The sequence below is a fragment of the Giraffa tippelskirchi genome, chromosome 3 (assembly GCF_054371585.1).
Source record: "Giraffa tippelskirchi isolate mGirTip1 chromosome 3, T2T-mGirTip1v1.2.pri, whole genome shotgun sequence".
Classification (NCBI taxonomy): Eukaryota; Metazoa; Chordata; class Mammalia; order Artiodactyla; family Giraffidae; genus Giraffa; species Giraffa tippelskirchi.
The window spans coordinates 121,222,767-121,242,808 of NC_137277.1; the positions used below are offsets into that span (position 1 = coordinate 121,222,767).

The following is a 20,042-nucleotide window of genomic DNA, read 5'->3' on the forward strand; positions in this document are numbered from 1 at the left end:
AGGAAGAGAGAGAGGCAAACACTGATGAAGCAAAATCACAGAGAAAACAGAACAGGGTGGAGTAAGTTCACAAAATAGAATAAACTATAGACAGGAAGTAAGACGGCTTCTTGCATAGTTCATGGTGGGAAGAAAGTACATGGAGATGATGTTTGGCGGTGGGAGGGAGAGGTTTGGAGAAGGGATCTGATGCATGTATGGCAAGCAGTGGTAGAGGTTTTGAAGGTAGAGCCAGCATACAGTACTTATGGCCAGGGGCAGGGGCAGTAAATGAGAAAAGGAAAAGAAAATGATAGAGTTTTAACTTTTAAGGAGAAGGGAAAACCAATCAACCCAACATGCAGAAAATATGCAGTATGACTAGAGATGATATTAGTTGTTTATAAAATATACTTTTTCCCAAATTATTAGAATCTTCATAGCATCCCAGGAGTCTGTTAACTATTTATCTTTGAAACCATTTACCTAGCAGAGTGCCCTGGCTCATGACAAATGTTTGCTGTGTGAGTCCTGGGCCCAGTCACACTACTATGACAACACTTATCTATCTCTAGCAGCTACAAATTATAATGAAATGAATGTCCTAATTAAAAATAAATTACTAAGGATTAAAAGTAATAGCCATCCATTTAGTAAAAGAGCTTCTCATAAGAGCCCTGGACCAACAAAGATCACCAAGATTACATTCAGAAAACCTGCACACATGGTTCAATGCCCCTGGGGTGGGGGGAAGCTAGAACTCATGACAATACCTCTAGTTGCTCAGAGTTCTTTTTGGGCCTCTTTATATTCAGACAAGATTCTTTTGGATTTAGAGTAAGATTTAAATAATCTCCTAAAACAACATATGCTCAACTCATAATTGTTACTAAACATATGTTCAGAATGCATAAGCCAGAAACTATGATTTATGCAAGAGGAGAAGGCAGTGGGCCTATTTATCTTTTTCCCAAGCTCAGATGCCCTGCAGATCTAATTTGCAAATAGTCACGGAAATTGTATCATTTCCTTTCTTCAGCTTTACTTGAATAGGTACTGCTGCAGCTGCTGCTACTAAGAGTCGTGTCTGACTCTTTGCAACTCCATGGACTGTAGCCTACCAGGCTCCTCCGTCCATGGGATTTTCCAGGCAAGAGTATTGGAGTGGGTTGCCATTGCCTTCTCTGTGAATAGGTACTAGAAGGACAATTAATGATCTCATTGTCATCACGCTACCCACCACTACCAGCATCTCCATCTCCCTCAGCAGTGGTAGAGTAAGTGCCTCTCTGAAAGACCTAGATGCTGTACCAGTGATTCACACATTCCTTGCATGTGGAAAGCTTATCAAGGTCAAGTGACACAACTAGAGGAAGAAAAGACATCTACTTGTGGCCAGGGGAGGGTGCCTTCCCAACTGTGTTGTCTGAACCAATTCATGTTCAGACCAGAGTTCTCAAACTTCTCTACTCGTTAAAATCTCATAAGAATTTTTAAAAAATATGCTACCCCAAAATCAACTACATCCGAATCTGGCAGAATACATGTGTTGGGGAATTTACGCAACAGTGTTTTTTTGTTATTTTTTAAAAAGCTTCTTAGTCTTTTACTGTTAATTTTTTTTTATTTTGAGATAACTAGAGATTCCCATGCAGTTGTAATATGTAATACAAACAGATATTGTATAACCTTTACCCAGTTTCCTCTGATAACATCTTACAAACCTGTAATACAGTGTCACAATCAGGATACGGAACTTGATACAGTCAAGATACTGAACAGTTCCATCACCACAAGGATCCCTCTTATTGCTCTTTCACAGCCACATCCACTTCTCTCCCACCTCTGCTCCATCCTCAAACCCAGGTAACCACTAATCTGTTCTCCATTTTTATGTCAATGCAAGAATGTGGCATAAATGAAAGACTTCAGTATCTGAACACTTGGGATTAGCTTTTTGCATTCTGCATAATTTCCCTGAAATTCATCCACATTGTAGTGTTTACCAATATTTTGCCCCTTTTCATTGTAGATCTTATATGAATATGAAAATTGGACCATAAAGTAGGCTGTTGTGCTGTGTGCTTAGTTGCTCAGTTGTATCTGACTTGTTGAGACCTCATGGAATGTAGCCTGCTGGCTCCTCTGTCCATGGGGACTCTCCAGGCAAGAATACTGGAGTGGGTTGCCATGCCCTCCTCCAAGGGAGCTTCCCAACCCAGGGATCAAACCCAGATGTTTCACATTGCAGGCGGTTTCTTCCATGAGCCACTAGGAAAGCCCAAAGAAGGTTGAGCACTGAAGAATTGATGCCTTTGAATTGTGATGCTGGAAAGATGCTTGAGAGTCCCCTGGACTGCAAGAAGGTCAAACCAATCAAACTTACCTAAAGGATATCAACTGTGAATATTCATTGGAAGGACTGATGCTAAAGCTCCAATACTTTGTACCTTATGTGAAGAGTCAGTTTATTGGAAAAGACCCTGATACTGGGAAAGATTGAAGGCAAGAGGAGAACGGGGTGGCAGAAGATGAGATGGTTAGATAGCATTATTAACTCAATGGACAGGAATGTGAGCAAACTCCAGGAGATAGTGAAGGACTGGGGAGCCTGGTGTACTGCAGTCCATGGTGTTGCAAAAAGTTGGACACGACTTAGCAACTGAACAATAAGCAACAATCAATACATTTAAAGTAATGTTTTATATGTTAGGGTTAATTCTGCCATTTAATTGTTTTCTATTTGTTTCCTCTGGTTTAGTTCCTCTGTTTCTCTCTTCTTCCTATGTTCTCTCTTCTTTCTTTCTATATTTTTTTAATACTTAAAAGCGTTAACCTTGATTTTATAGTATTTTTTAGTTTTTAGCTTTATAGAGTTCTTAATGATTGCTATTGGTATTAAAATATCCATATGTAACTTGTCAGTCTACTGTTTTATCATTTTGAGTATAGAAATATTTTATTCCTACTTTTCCAAAGTAATTATCAAAAGTACTTCCTTTAACATATATTGAGCAACACATCTTATATTGTTAAAAATTTTGCTTCAAACAAATATAATTTAAGAAATCTATGAGAAATAGTCCATTTCATTTACCTTTTTCACAGCCTTGTCTTATATTCTTCTTTTACCTGTTCTCATGTTCTTGAGTTTTCTTTTGCTATAATGACTTTTGTGATTAGAGAATTTCCTTCAGCCATTCTTTAAGGCTGGGTGTGCTAGCAAGGGATTCTCTATTTTTCCTTCTCCTACAAATGTCTTTATCCCCTTCGTTTCATAAAAATATTGTTGCTGTATGCAGAATTCATGGCATGAATGGTAGTATAGTGTACAACTTCTCTCTGCCTACTTCAAAATTGTTTAATTTTCAGAAATTTAATTATGATGTATCTCAGTAGGGATTTCATTGGGTTTATCCTACCTGGGCTTTGCTTGACTTCTTGAATCTGTAGATGTATGTATTTGAAGTTTCTCACCAAATTTGAAGTTTCTCACCATTATTTTTTCAAATACTTTTTCAATCTTCTTTCTCCTCCCCTTCTGTAATCCTGAAAATACAAATTTTAGCTCTTTTTGTTATTTTCCGATAGGTCCCTACAACTATTGGGGTTTTTGGGTTTTTTCCAGGATATTTTCTCTGTTGTTCATGTTTGATAAATCCTATTCTCGTTCCTCAAACTCATGAATTCTGTCATCTCCACTCTACTCTTAAGCCCATTAAGCAATGATTTTATTTCAGTTATTGTATTTTTAATTCTACAATCTTCATTTAATTCTTTTCTATAATTTATATTTCTTTTCTGAGATTTCTATTTATTTTCATTTTGTTTCAAGAGAATTACAATTGCTTACTGAAGCATTTTTATGACAGTTGCTTAAAATGCTTGTCAGATAACACCCTCATCTATTTAATTCTGTTTTGTTACCTGAAGCTTTTTCCCATTCCAGCTGTCATTTTCTTGGCTCATCCCATAACATGTGATTTTCAGATGTATTCCTGAAATTTTAGTTATTATGAGACTCTGGATCATCTTAATCATTTTTAGCAGATATTTCCTCATTGAGGTATAGCTTGAAAGCCAGCTGGTTATGTCTGACAAGGCCCCTGTGATGCCATCCCTGCAAAAGCAGGGCACTAACTTAACCACCTGCTGTTTCCTCTCCATCTCTTGCTGCCACTGGAGAGGTAGGAAGTAGAGGGCTAAAAAAAAGCGGGTGGAGTGGGGAATAGAGGGCTGACTCAAACCACTATTGCTGCAAGGTGGAGGCGGAGACTCAGCTCCTCACTAGCTTCCTTTGACATAAGAAAGAGGCGTAAAGCAAATGTCAACTACCCTACTTCTCACCACTACCTTCTGCCTCCTTTTTGCTTGGTAGAGGGGGAGCTGCTGTTGTACCTTGCCAACACTTTCCTGGCAGGAGCATCAGAGCTCTGCAAATTTCTCCCAGAAGAGGAAGGAAATTATTTCTCTGTTCCCTGGGGACACTACCCAGTGATATCTTCCAGTGCATCTATGCTTCCACTGGTAGGGACAGAAGATCAACTTCTTGCTGGATCAGGTGAAGTCATGGAGAGAGAGTGAAGAGGTGCAGTTGTAACATTGATGTTTAGTTGGAGTCTCATCTGAGTCACACTGAGATTAGTTTGGGGCTTCCCTGGTGGCTCAGATGGTACAGAATCTGCCTGCAATGCAGGAGACCTGGGTCCAATCCCTGGGTTGGGAAGATGCCCTCAGGAAGGGAATGGCAACCCACTCCAGTATTATTCCCTGGGGAATTCCATGTGATAAGGAGTCTGGCAGGCTATAGTCCATATGGTCACGAAGAGTCAGGCACAACTGAGTAACTAACACTTTCACTTTCACTTAAGGTGATATTACAAAGTTTCCTGTTGCTAAGCCCCCTTTTTATCAGTTCTTCGGCCAGGGAAACTGGCTTTTCTTGGAGCTTGTTCAGCCCAACCCTGCTGGCAGTTCAAGATATATGGAAGGCAATAAATAAATTCAGACAGGGTGCTCAGGGCTGGTGCACTGGGATGACCCAAAAGGAAGGGATGAGGAGGGAGGTGGGAAGGAGGTTCAGGATGGGGAATACATATAAACCCATGACTGATTCATGTCAATGTATGGCAAAAACCAATACAATGTTGTAAAGTATTTAGCCTCCAATTAAAATAAATGAATTTTAAAGAAAGGTAAAAAGGAAAAAAAAGCAAACAAACAAACAAAAAAAGAAATTCAGAGAACTCACTGCTTTGTTTCTCTTCTATCTTTCAGAGACTTACTGTCCTTTTTAGTTGTAACAAAGAGGACCTGGAAGGAATGGGCTACTTCATCTGGAGAGAACTCCTTGAGTGATTTTAATAAGCATCCAGGATTGAGAATCTCTGATTTAGGCCAAATGATTAATCTCGATGGTATGTTTTCCCATATAATTAACTGGTTGTTTGAATGATATAATAAAAATTCTATAGATATTAAGTTTTCAGGGATGACTTGCCATAAACCAGGCAATTGTCTATGTGCTGAAAACTGAGAACAGAGAAAAATCAAGCCTCTTCTTTCACAGAGCATACATTATAGTCACTAGAGTGGAAGGAGAATGCTTAGAAGATAAAACCATCAACCCCACTGCTACTCCTGGCTTTCAGCTCTTCGGCATCTCCTTCTGATGCTACTGAAATAACCTCCTAACTGATCTTTTCTTCTTTGCACCTTCCTCTCTGAAGGAAATGTGAACAACTTCTCTTCCACTTTAGAGTCATGAATGACCACATCTGTCTCCCACCTAACACCCTCAACTGACTGACTGTCACTATAAGATAAAGTCTAAGGTACTCTTAGCAAGATCTTGAAGCACCTCCATGATCTCCAGAAGCTGCTCCTACCACAATTTCCAGAATTTGCAACTCCGGCCCCATGTGGCATCCCACCACTTTCTTCTTCTGGTCTCCCTGGAATAGCCCATCCTTCTCCTTTTATACCAAGTTAGTTTGTAACTTTCCACTATCCTTTTTTTTTTTTTTTTTTCTGTAATCCTGGCCCTTTAGGGCCTTAAGCCTCAAAAATAAAAAAAATTTAAAAAAAGAGCAACCAACTTAAACCTTATTCTGAGTCAAATGTGTTACAGAGAAAGTATCTGCCTATTGGAGGTATGCCAACACTTCATCAAAGGTTCACATTTTAAAGCATTTTATTCAGGCACAAGAAATTCCTTTTCAGAGACCAAGAATTGCATAGTCTTTTATCCAAGTTTAAAATTCATTTCAACACAGCAGCTTCAGCATCTCCAATAGTGTAATGGGAATGGATGAAACATTAACAGAAGGGAATGAACCATCTCATCACTGCAACCTTCCCTCCCTCTCATGGGAGAACTCCTCCATCGTTTCTGAAGAGTTCTCATCAATTTGAGCCACTCCACAAATACATATGGACCTGAGCTTTCAAGAAATCTAGGCATTGGTTCCCTTCTTTTTGTTATTAGCTGTAAGTCAGCAAATGAACCCTCTGATGACATAGATCTAACATATTAACCAGAGCAGGGTTTCTCCATGGCTAAACTTTGAAATCCACTCATTTGTCTATTGAACAGAGCCACCTTGGGCCACTCCTTATATCTCAGAATACTTTTCACCCTTCCCTAAGGCAATACCCTAGGTCAGCATCAGAACGACAGAGAGAACTTGTTAAGAAATGTAGATTCCAGGTCCTCATTCTCAACATATTGGATGTACTAGTTCTGCATTTATTCACAGAATAGAGAAGAACAGAAAATTTAAGAATAAATCATAAGTAGTAAAGTTAAGACTTTGTATTTCTGTAAGTGAGAGTGTTTGTGTGTGTGTCCATGCTACAATGTATATTTCTTACTGTGGATAGAGGTCAAAAGGTTTGAAAACACTGAGAAATATCGAGAGGTAAAAAAAGCAGGTAGTAGGAATGTCTCACATTTAGAGCAGCTAAGACTTCATATCTCCATAATAATGTATATGGCTCAGAATATGTCCTAAACTCTAAATGGAGACACTCCCACCACCTCCAGAATTACCTCTTCTGTGAGGTTCTCTCTGACCTGCTTTCTCCAGGCAGAGCCTGTTGTGATATCTTCTGAACTACCCTTTCTTTGTCCTTACACTTGCCACTCTGACTATAATGTATTGTTTTCATGTCTGCTTTTCCTCGCAACTGAGGTTAGAGACTGAGTTATGTCAATCTATGTATCTGTCTAATAGCTGAAACCTAGAAGATATTCATTAGATTGGCCATTCAAAATGAATAAGGCAAGAATCATGAATGGATGCTAAAATTAACAGATGAAAGTTTGATGAGAAGATCTTTATATGGTAAACTATGATTATGTTAGAAACATTCTTATTTCTAAAAAATACACACTGAAATATTTGAAGGGAGGAGAACAAGAGAAAATATAACTTCCATAAATTGAAAATTTTAAAAATTAAAGATAAGAATGAATGAATAAATAAAGCAATTATGACCAACCTAGATAGTATATTAAAAAGCAGACATTACTTTGCCAACAAAGGTCTGTCTAGTTAAGGCTGTGGTTTTTCCAGTAGTCATGTATGTGAGAATTGGACTATAAAGAAAGCTGAGTACTGAAGAATTGATGCTTTTGTACTGTGGTGTTGGAGAAGACTCTTAAGAGTCCCTTGGACTGCAAGGAGATCCAACCAGTCCATTCTAAAGGAGATCAGTCCTGACTATTCATTGGAAGGACTGATGTTGAAGCTGAAACTCCAATACTTTGGCCACCTGATGTGAAGAGCTGACTCATCTGAAAAGACCCTGATGCTGGGAAAGACAGGGCGGGAGGAGAAGGGGACGACAGAGGATGAGATGGTTGGATGGCATCATCGACTCAATGGACATCAGTTTGGGTGAACTCCGGGAGTTGGTGATGGAGAGGGAGGCCTGGTGTGCTGTAGAGTCGGACATGACTGAGTGACTGAACTGAACTGAAATATTATTAACAAGTAAAGAAAGTAGCGGTCTTAGGGCTACTTTGTTGTAGAGACAACTATGCATTTACATAATTCCGCTCATAATTAGGTGTTTTAGATTCCAAGATCATAGGCAGGAACAAAGTCCAGACCCGTTTCATGCATAAAACATCACAAATAGGGGACCTTGGCTATGCCTATGTACATCACCAGTTCATCTCATTTAGCTAAACTGATGAGTTACTAAGTAGTTATAAGCTGGTACACAGACCATAGAGTCAACATTTCTAAATGGCCTAAATGGTCTGAATCACCCCTGGCTATGTGGAAGCACCAGCTGTCTGACCTTTATGTGCCTCACCCCTGGCCAGGTATATACATAGCCCCATGCTGGCCCAACCCCATCACAGATTTCCCTCTTAACCTTATCTCTTTAGGGTAGAAAATCCCCACCAGCAAGAAAGAATTATTTAGAAAGAATTTCACTGCAAAACTTCTATTCTAGCTCACCTACAAATTCCTTATTATTTCATCAAATCTGGACAAGGGCAGGGCCAAGTCTGGTGTTCCACATGTATTATATCAGCAAGAACTGCCAGAGTGAGAGTTCTGATACAAATGACCAGTTGTTTCCAGCACTAATGGGTTCAGCCAATTTGGTTTTTATTCAGTGATTTTTACCAGATGTTTGACCACATGGCATAAATTGTGTTGTTTCAGCATCAGACAGACATAATTAACTACCCTGTGCCAAAATCTCCTCTTGTCCTGGAGTGACTACAAAAAGACAGCCTCGAGGTGGTGGCAACAGAAGACCCTTTGGCAATTATATCCTCTTTGCGAGGCAGGGTAGTGCAGCTTCATAGTTTCAATATGTGGGGGGTGATGAGGAGAAAGAAAGGCAAGAGGAGAAGGTGATAGTGTGGCCTGCCTTACTGAAGGCCAGGGAAGAGATCCTTCTGACTAGATGTAGCCCCAAGACCCTGTTTCCAATTAACCACATTGAAAACTTTTCTTTTCACCCATGAGACTCTCCATTCTCTGCTTCTGTCTTTTAGGTGTTTGGATGCTACAGGGTCCCAAGCAATTCAGGATCAAGTACGATGATTCATAGCAACATCTACGGTAAAATGTTAAAGGATCACAATGTTGAACTCTAATTTCAATTTCTCTCCTAAAATCTGTTATCTCCTGTAAACAAAGTTACACATAGAGAGGAGAGAAAGGGATACATGGTAGGAGTTAAAATAGGAAGTAGGAAATCCCAAGGCTTCAATCCCAGTTGAGTCGTAGTGAGGTGGATGATGTTAAACTAATTCCATAATTTAAAAAAAATCTTTGTAAGTACGAAATGAGAGTTTGGATGTAACAGCCTTTAAGAATACTGGTATGTCCAAAAGTTAGTGCTTCTAAGTAAATGTTCCCCTTGGTATAAATAATCTTTTCAGGAGGCTGAATAAGACAAACTGATCATGTTCTCCCACAGACAATTCATACACAAGGTCACTCTTAGGGACATTTTCATACCTAGATTTCAAGGCCTAGTCCTGAACCTAAGGTAAGTGTATGCATGTATGCATAGACAGATAGACACATACTACACACACACACACACACACACACATACTATATACAAACTACTACACACACATGTGTGTGTGTGTATTTTTAAGTGCTTAACTACACAATATTTCACAAGCAAGAAGCATCACTCCTCATCAGTAAAAGAGGTTAACTTAAAAACATTGCAAAGGTCACATTTACACAAAATGTATAGGACACCTCTGTAAGCACACTGACAGGAACCAGAGACAAGCCTCAAGACCAGCGAAAATATCCAGAATGGGAGGACAGGAAGCTTCAAGGAAGACACCCTCGAAGCCATCAACATGCAGACCACACCTGGTCGTGCATATTAAATGAGAGCTCAGACACATAAGCTGGTGCTAATGTGGATAAAATATGGATAAGGGGACACCAGATATCAGCTAAATGAATAAAATTGAGACATTGGAAAAATGAAATGCAGCTCTTCAAGCCAAGTGATCAACATTCAATAACCAATTCAGAAAAGTTTGGAAAGGTGGTGAGCAGACTACCAAACAGAGCGGAAACCTGGAATGATTTTAAGAGTCAGTTACTTGGGAGCTTCCTTGGTGGCTCAGTGGTAAGGAATCCATCTGCCAATCCAGGAGACATGGGTTTAATCACTGGTCCGGGAAGATCCCACATGCCATGGAGCAACAAGTCCATGAGCCACACTACTGAGCCTGTGCTCTAGAGCCCCGGAGCCACAACTACCGAAGCCCACGTGCCCTAGAGCCCAGGCTCTGCAACAAGAGAAGCCCCAGCATTGCCGTTAGAGCAGAGCCCCTGCTTGCTGCAACTAGAGAAAAGCTGGTATAGCAATGAAGACACAGCACAGTCAAAAATTAATAAATAATTTAAAGGGTCAGCTACTTGGCGTGTTCTCACCAACAGACACACAGAGTTGCAGAGCCCTACTGGATGAGCCCATGTGATGGGGAAGACACTACAGGGTTGCAGGCCATATTCTAGGTCCCAGGTTGGCTCTCCTATCACCTACAAAGGTATTGTTTAACTTTATACCTCTATCTCTTTCCTTGAATTCAGGACACTATTTGCTCTACTTCCCTCAAAGAGTGTTTGAAGAACAAGAGAATAGATATGAAAGCCTTTGGGGGAAAGTATCCTTCATTATGTACAGAAATGTAAATATTTGTACTGAATCACTAGGATCTGATCAAACTGCATTATTCAGAAAAGGATCTTAGGATGTAGGCAACTATCTCATCCAGAAGAACTTTCGGCCAGAAGCATCTTCTACTAGTTAACAGAATCCTCAATGAATGCTTGATATTATCACTTCAAGCATATAATCCACTCGCATTCACTTCAACTTCTATGACCCTCATGACACAACAGAGCATGTTCTTCTCAATAACTGTGGCTCTCTCTTATTCTGATTTCTGAAGGTCAGGGAACATGCCTCCTTTTTGCTGCTGCTGCTAATTCGCTTCAGTTGTGTCTAACTCTGTGCGACCCCATAGATGGCAGCCCACCAGGCTCCCCCGTCCCTGGGATTCTCCAGGCAAGAACACTTGAGTGGGTTGCCATTTCCTTCTCCAATGCATGAAAGTGAAAAGTGAAAGTGAAGTCGCTCAGTTGTGTCCGACTCTTAGTGACTCCATGGACTGCAGACTACCAGGCTTCTCCATCCATGGGATTTTCCAGGCAAGAGTACTGGAGTGGGTTGCCGTTGTCTTCTCCAAATATGCCTCCTTACACAAACTCTACTGATCAAATCTCTCAGGATTTCCCCACACATACCTTCTGCCATTTCTGTCATGGCCCTTCCATCCTTCTGTTCTCCTAATGTCTCCGATGTTCCCCTGACCATCTACTCTCAGACTGAACAGGTCTCATGAATGATGACTCCATCCTGTATCTGCTGTCACCTTGGTCCAGATGTCTATGGCATCACTCTCAGGTGAAGACACCAGCTTCCAAGCTCTTCCCTGCATGGAGCCTCAAATATTTTCAACTTATTCTAAGTCCACTCCAGATCCATCTTCCAAAGGTACTGCTTTTTACACACCTTCCCTTTCTGCTTTTTTTTAAACTACAAAAGTAGTACTCTCTCTGTATAATTTTTTCTATCAATTCAAAAATGCATAATAAGAAAAACATACAAATATTCTTGCTTTTGCTCTCAGGGTAAGCTAAGAGCATAAGCGGCAATTTTGCACATGCTAAGCTAAAGGAGTCCTGGCTGTGGCTCTCATCCGAATGTTTACAAGGGATGAACTCAGAGAGGAGTAAAGGTCTTGTAGGGTTGGCCAAAAAGTTTGTTGGGGGTTTTCCATTACATCCTACAGATAAACCTGAAAGAAATTTTTGGCCAACCCAATACACCTCCCTTAGACCTGTGGTTCCACACTGTACTCCTTTGGGACAAGGGGGCCAGATGCAGGGGCCACAGAGAGGCTGAGGACTTTTCACCCTCTACAGTCAGAGCACTCCCACGTTTCTCTCTTTCCCACACTGAGTTTCCAGGTAAGATATCATTGAAAGAAAAAGACCTGATGCAAAAGAAAATGTTTGAAAACCATTCCTTCAAAACCATCTTCCTTAACTACCTCTTCTCTCAGATTGGATTCTGATAGGGGCTCGAGAGCTGACAATTTGAGGCTATTTTCTCTGACAAGAGTCTGGAAGGCAGATGGCCTACATTATTGACTGAGCAAAGATTGATATGTTTTAAATACAAGGCAAAGAGTGGTTGGCTTGATATTCTGTTAGGAAGTGTTCAAAACTATAGTGTGAGATTCCCAGGGGAAAGGATGAGGTCTTACACGCCTTATGTATGCCCTGAGAGAGTGTCTCATGGGGCTCATAAGACATTGACATTTAATAGGTGCACATGATCACTTTGAACCGTATTCAATCTGTTTTGACCAAAAGCCTTGCTTTAGCTTCAATTTCCCATCTGGGTGTGTGCAGGGTCTACATGTGTGTTTAAGGTCAAAAGTAGACCCAGGTGTCTTAGCCCATCTTATAAATCTCCCAGCAAATTGCCAGGTAAGATTTGAAATATTTGCAGACTCCTGCTCCCCTTATCATACCTTCTTCTGTTTCTCCAGGCACCTGGCCTGAAGGTCTTTCACCCAGACCTTCTCTGTCATGACAGCCCACTCTGCCTCGGTCAGATGACCAGATAACCTGATTCCTTCCTTTATGCTCACCCTACACTAAGGACCAATATATAAAAGCCCTTTTTTCCTTACCTTACCTTCCTCAAAAACATAGCCATCCTGTGTTCCAGGCCCACATTTCATTCCAGTTGATCTGATATCAGAGTTAACAAGTCCATGATCATCAATACTTCTGCTCCATGAGTTACATATCCATTTTGACAGGCTGATAGTGAGTGGCCCAAGTGGTAAGGGATGATATTCAGAGACCTCAAGAGCCTTCAAGTCAGAATAAGTAGATGACATCACAATCATCTCTCCTGTCTGGGTCTTATAGCTATAGGAGAACAACTTGCAAACTTATCCCTCCAGGAAAGTCAGAAGAAATAAAGTCATGTTCCTTCCCATGGCCACACTACACAGCTACTACACTAAAGATGGCCCTACATATTGAACAAAGTGAATACTGGCACAAAGATGTTCTTCAAACAACACAAATTCATTATTTCACACAGGTAATTGCTGAGTGTCTACTATGGGTCCCTGTGCTAAATTCCAGGATTATAAGGCAAAATTCCTGCCCAATAGGCATACAGTCTAATGGAACAGAGAGACGTTTAAAAGGAAGTAATAATAAAGTATATTACGGGTTCTCACAGGGAAAGAACAGGAAGTCCATAGCAAGAACACCCATGCCAGGCTAAAATAGCCACACCAGGGATTTACTGCAAATTTCCTCTCTCTTTCCTCAAGTACCTCACAGCTTTCTACTCTACAGCCATCTCCTGTTCCATGGGAAAAGTCTAAGGTTTGTCGCTGAAGACAAACAGGCTTCCCTGGTGGCTCAGTAGTAAAGAATCTGCCCGCAATGCAGGAGACCCAGATTCAATCCCTGGGTTGGGAAGATCCTCTAGAGAAGGAACTGGCAACCCACTCCAGTATTCTTGCCTTGGAAATCCCATAGACAGAGGGGACTGGTGGGCTATTGTCCATAGGGTCACAAAACAGCTGGACACAATTTGGCAACTAAACAACAACAACATCGCTAAACACACTGTTAACATATGCCTTCTGTATGCTAGAGACAGAACATAGCAAAAACGTTCTTGAATATTTAGTGTCCATTTAATATATGTTGACTTTAAAGAAGATAGTACTAGAAAAGAGGAATCTAAAGCATACAAAATTCCAATGATATCCTCAGTGAGCTATAATCTCCACCAAAAAAAGGAAACTCAACCCTCGAGTCATGGAAGAGAGCTCTACCTGGAACAAACTATACAAGCGTATGTTCTGCTCTTTCCCATCAGGATCATCTTTTCTTCATTTATCAAAGCTTGGTTCTAAGCCCTCAGCCTCTCTCTCTGCAATCTAAACACAAAGAGGATTCAGATATGCATCTGTGAACACAAAGGAAGCCAACTAGAGCCACCATATTAATTATACATGCCATAGGTCTTCTGGCTCTAGGGTTGGAATGAGGAGCAGGAGATGAGGAGGTTCTCTTCATTTGTTCTCAAGTGATATATTCCAGGCTGGGGATATCTTTTCTACAATATCCTTAGCCTAAGAGAGCCACATAGAGACTGGAACTCAGAAGAGGAAGCGGCTAAGAATCTACTTAGGGGATGACTCCCTCCATATTTTAGGTAAGAAGAATCAAACAGGAGGAAATTCAACATTTCTCAATGGTGCAGCTCACCTAACCAGAGCAGCAATGACACTAAGACTTCACAGAGAAACTAAGAAATGAGTTATTATTTTCCTGAAGTGCTTTTCTTGTGTCTGTTTTAGTACCTCAAGGTGGACGGATAATGATTTGAGATTTAGAGATCCCAGACATTAGTGTCCTGTGAGAATGGGGACCAAGGGACCAGAGGGAGGGAGTGAGGACAGAAGTGGAAAATGTCAGACAAGAAGGCAGGGAACATGAAGAGGGATTGCTGGTGTCAACAATCATGTTCAGTGTTCACTGCATCACTACAGTGGCCAAGACATGTTCCCTCCCTTCCAAGACCCAAGGAGAGAAGAGTCAGTTCCCTTACTCTCTAGGGCCATCACTTTCTTCATGGTTCTCTGAATGAACCAATTTTGTTTAGGTAAGAGTTTATAGTGTGTTTGCTGCAAGGCAGGCACTATGGTAAGCAACAGGAATACAAAGATTAATACAAACCCAAAGCCACATGTATCTTGCTATCCAAAAGGTTATAACATAGTAGAGGAGATAAATGCACAAACAAGTCATGGCAAAGTGTCATTATAAAGGCAGTAAGAGAAGTGCAAACCAGGCCCTCTGGGTCACAGACTGATCACTTCAGCTTGGGTGGGGTGCCAGGTATCTTCTGTTTATCCTTTGAGTTCCATGCTTCAGTCTCCTTCATCCTCCTCTGTGCCCCAGAAGGCTGACTAATACAATCTAAAATCCCTGGCTTTTCCTGTCCTAGTCCTTTTTATTGTAACCAATGCTGAGTGCTGGCAGGAGATTGAAGGGAGGGAAAAGAGTAAGGTTAGGGTATTTGTTCCCTTAAGTCCCTTCCTGCAGAGAGGGCAGGTAGGTGGCTGTGGGCTGCCCACATGCCTCAAACAGCCCCCTTTGTCCCTGGGCTCAGGTAACAGCTTCCTTGTGCTGGGAGGGGACCAACAGGAGCCCCGTTTCAGCCTCAGGGTCCTGACTTCTCTATCTCCTTTGTGATTTTCCCACATCCTGCTCACATCTTTGTAAATATTCTCTTTATTAAACTCTCCTCAAGTTACCCACTTTGAACGAGCTATCTCCTACCAGAAGGTGACTGACACAGGTGATTCAAGAAAGAATTCATAGAGAGATGAGTTGAAGGGGTTTGACAGGCAGATTAGAGGAGAAAGGGAAATCAAATAACAGGAAGAACACAGGCAAAGGCAGGAAGAGAAACTGCAAGGCATATCTGATGAGTTGCTCATAGTTAAGTATGCCTGATGCGTAAGATATATGTGAGGGAATCGAAAAAAATGCAGTTGGTGAGGAAGGCAAGCTGAATGACAGAAGACCTTCTGTGCCGGGCTAAGAAGTTTAGAATTGGTCTTAGAGACACTAAAATATAAAACAGGATCAGTTTTGTAACTCTGTAATAGTAGTATGAGACCAAAGGCAGCAAGATCCAGTGATTGGCTACTACAGACATCTAGATGAAAGATGTTTTGAAATATGATATGAAAATTTTTTTTCTGTCAATTAGAAACCTCCGTCTAGCTATACAATCACTAAGGAGAAGAATGGAAGAGATGCAAAGAAAGTTAAAGGAATAGAAATAACAGTCACCAATTAAGAAAAAAAATTAAAGACAATGAGAGGTGTGGGGTGACTCCCAGATTCTCATGAGGGAAGATGGTGGCATCACTAAGATTGGGAATCTAGGAGGAGGAAGAGATGTAGGGAAGAAAATGGATGGTTCTGAGTTTCCCCTTCTGCCAATAAGTACAAGCAGGGGCAAGACAATGACCAGCCTAGAAATAATACATGTCATTTTCTACTTAACAGCACTGGGAAAGTGACTTATGAACATTTTGGTTTCCAGTTGGATTCAGCCAGGCTGGGACCATCAGAAAGGGGGTGTTCTCAGGGTTCACTGCAGCACTACTTATAGTGGTCAAGACATGCAAGCGATGTAATTGCCCATCAACAGATGAATGGATAAAGAAGATGTGGTACATATACACAATATTACTTAGCCATAAAAAAGAAGAAAATAATGCCATTTGCAGCAGCCTGCTTGAACTAGAGATTATCATACTAAGTGAAATGTCATTAAGAGAAAGACAAATAGCATATGATATCACTTATATGTACAATCTAAAGTATGACACAAATGAACCTATCTATGAAACAGAAACAGGCCCACAGACATAGAGAACAGACTTGTGGCTGCCAAGGTGGGTGTGTGGGGAACAGAGAGGAAGAGACTGGGAATTTGGAATTAGTGATGCAAAGAATTCTATATGGAATGGATAAACAACAAGGTCCTCCTGTATAGCACAGGGAACTATATTCAATATCCTGTAATAGACCATAATGGAAAAGAACATTAAAAACATGTATATATGTGTATAACTGAGTCACTTTGCTATACAGCAGAAACTAACACAACATTGTAAATCATCTATACTTCAATAAAATCAATTAAAAAATAAAGAAAGGGAGTGTGGTTCTCATGGTCAGCTCAGAGGTCCTTCACAGGCTGGCTCTCCTAAGAATGCCATGCAAACTCCCTTCCCTCCCAATTGCTAATGCTCCCAAAATACATTCTGTGTGAATCTGTGTGAAACAGCCTTTTAAAGTTAAGACTGTCAACTGTGAGACTGCAGGGACAGTAATAGCAAAATACAAGGGAAAAAAAGTTTCCATTTCTCCATCTGAAAATTGTATTTTCACTTGTAAGATGTGGCACATTTAATTTTAATGAATTGGAAACTGGGGTGGTTTTTGATCTGTTCTCACTATGATAGTTTGTTGAAAGTCAGGCAAGTGACAAAGAGCAGGAGAAACAGAAAAGGTGATTGTGAGAATCACCACTCCCATCCTTCAGCCTCCGTCTACAAAGAAGATGGTTTTATTTTGAAATTCATAAGTTGTCTCAAAGTTTTACCATCTCATTTCTCCCGAAAGAATGAAACTCTGAATAGCTAAGAATTTGGATTTGATGTGCAAACAGTTTCTTGATTTGGTTTGGCCAGAAGGTCATCTCAAAAGCACAATAATGGACCAAGTCTAGACTCCATCTTCAGAGAGAAGCCGGTGGTCTATAAGTGGCAGTTCAAAGGCAGCTGGGCCACCAGTTCCCAGAATAGGAGGGAATTCTCCCAGTACGATGCTTCCATTAAGCATGGAACTGTTGCAAATTTAGATTAAGAATTGGGAATACTCCAGAACCAAGACTCTCACTGCCAAACCAAAGAAACAAATGAACAAACAAAATGAATGAAAGATAACAGCATATTTTCCTCCCCTATTCTTCATTCAATACCTGTTTTCTTTAACCGTTACGGGGCTTTCCTGGTGGTTCAGAGGGTAAAGAATCTGACTGCATTGTGGGAGACCCGGGTTCAGTCCTTGGGTCAAGAAGATATCCTGGAGCAGGAAATGGTCACCCACTCCAGTATTCTTGCCTGGAGAATTCAATGGACAGAGGAGCCTGGCAAACTATAGTCCATGGGGTTGCAAAGCGTCAGACACAACTAAGCAACTAACACTTTCACTTTAACCCTTTCGTTCTCCCTCATTACTCACACTCTTGACAATTCAACTCCTACTCACACCTGAAACGCCAGCAGAGTATTTAAAATCTATGTAAACCATTTCCTTGTAAACTTTCTCAATCAGAGGACAATCTCCCTTCACTCTACTACCTCTGGAGCTTCATGTCTGCATCTCTTATTCTTTTCATCACACAGAATTAAACCTACCATTTGCATATCTATCTCCTCTACTGGCCTGTGTTTTCTTTAAGGCAGAGACTGTGTTGTATTTATCACTGTGTTCCTAGTGCCTGGCCCAGGGACTGACACCCAGTAGGTGTTCAGTGAGTGTGTACTGAATGCCAGTGCACTGAATTTTGCCCAGACTCGGGACTAGATACCAACAGTAAAAGGTAAAACACTAGCTATCCCCTGACAGCCACTTAATCTTCAGAACAACCCAGAGAGAGAGAGAAAGAGAAAGAGAGAACACTAAGATTCTCCATTTACCAATGAGTAAACTAAGGCATAGATAAGAAACTAGGACGTTGGAGTCCAAAGTCTGTTCCCTTAATCTCTATGCAATACTGCTTCTCTGTAAAACCTAGTACACGTGTTTATATTGCATGTGCTCACACGTGCTTTAGTATGGTGCTTTAGCCTTAGTTTTCTTCTGAATTCCCTAACGCTGATTTATATACAGAATTATTTTCCTCTGAAGTCCATCCTGAGACCTTGTCCTCCAGCATTCCTTGGGGCTATAACCCTGCCAGGCAGGCTGGATTCAGATAAGCACGGGAGCCATGTCTAAGCCTATGGTGAGGCTGCTGGATGCTCTTATCTCAATCCGGCCACTCACTTGGCCTCCTCCTGGGAGCCAGAAGGTACATACAACTACTTCTTGGCCAAGTGCTTGTTTGCTTAGCGGTATCGACAGCATTATCCATTAAAGACAGCAGACATGGTAATGCGTGGCATTAAAAGCCAGTGGCTTAATAGAAATCTGAGTTGAAAAAAACATCACAGTGCAGCCAGGAAAACATTCACCCAGAACATCTATATTAATGAATTGCATCAGATTTATTCTCCCCTATCGGATGCCTGAGTCAGTATGCAAATGAAATATTTCGATAACAATCTGTGAAGATTACTGTGTTTGCTTAATGAATTAGTATTTTCTAAAACATTTTTTCGAAAAAGGAAAGATTATAAAAAGGCAAGCAGTGTCATCAACCTCTGAGGCATAATCTCTCGTTAGCAATTAGTTACCAGTTTCCACAAAAGGCATTCAAAATGCTAAGAAAAGTCTGCACAGGTCTTACTTTCACCATCAGATTTTGATTCCTGAGGATTAGCATATCTTTCCATATTTAACTGATGTTGGACATATGGCCACCACTACTTGTTTGCAGATTCAAAACCAAGGCTGACACCAAAATAATAATAAAAGCAGCAGAAGACAATGAACAATGGACAAGATCAAAGTTAATGGAATCTCTCCCTTTCTGGGCAAGGACTTGTGCTTTGGGGAACTTTTCAAATGAAAATAAATCCCTCAGATCAAACTGACCTTCTCCAGATGGTTCCCGGAAGGCCCTTGCACCACCTCCAGCAGTGGTACTGGGGAGACACAGACACGATCAGCTTAGCTCCAGCCAGGCCAGCAAATGTGCTGACAGCTGGAGAATGCCCCCATGACAGTACTAACAGAATACTCAGGTTCACCACTAGCACTTTCCCGCAGCATCCTGCTCAGGACAAGCAGCTCCCCTCTGTGCTAACAAACTGTCATTGTCCTTGTCCAGCCCTTGTCATTTATCAATTGGATGGCTGCAGGCCCTGCAACTTGTCTTCCTGCGTCCAATCCCACACCTCTCAGGGTCGTTCTCCTCGCTGCTTCCTGAGTGATCTTTCAGAGGTATAAATCTGGCCACACACACGAAACTCCCTTTAAAAGTCCTTAAAAGGAGAATGGTCAGATTTGAGACTTGACCTCCAGTTATAATGTACTGTTATTAGCTCCGGAGAACCTGACCTCTCTGGAGATACTTGGGCATTCCAGGTATCTTGCTCACATTGCCCCACGAGACCTGTTGCTCATGGCTTTCTTTTCACCTCCAACATTCTCTACATTCTAGTTCTTCCTCTCAAGAGAGACAACATACATTAGCAG

General features: G+C 41.0%; 1 protein-coding gene across 5 annotated transcripts in view; it reads right to left on the minus strand.

Moving 5' to 3' along the window:
• THSD7B (thrombospondin type 1 domain containing 7B) overlaps positions 1 to 20,042 on the minus strand; it is a 1,641,422-nt gene that overhangs the window by 1,089,500 nt on the left and 531,880 nt on the right. For 2 of the 5 annotated variants that reach the window (XM_081579098.1, XM_081579095.1), the window contains exons 1-2: positions 12,752 to 12,901; positions 3,402 to 3,528 (exon numbers count right to left, since the gene is read on the minus strand). The gene's annotated coding sequence lies outside the window, so the exon portion shown is untranslated. Of the gene's footprint in view, positions 1 to 3,401; positions 3,529 to 12,751; positions 12,902 to 20,042 lie in introns of those variants that run through there. The other 3 variants (XM_081579097.1, XR_014079260.1, XM_081579094.1) reach the window with 3 other exon arrangements.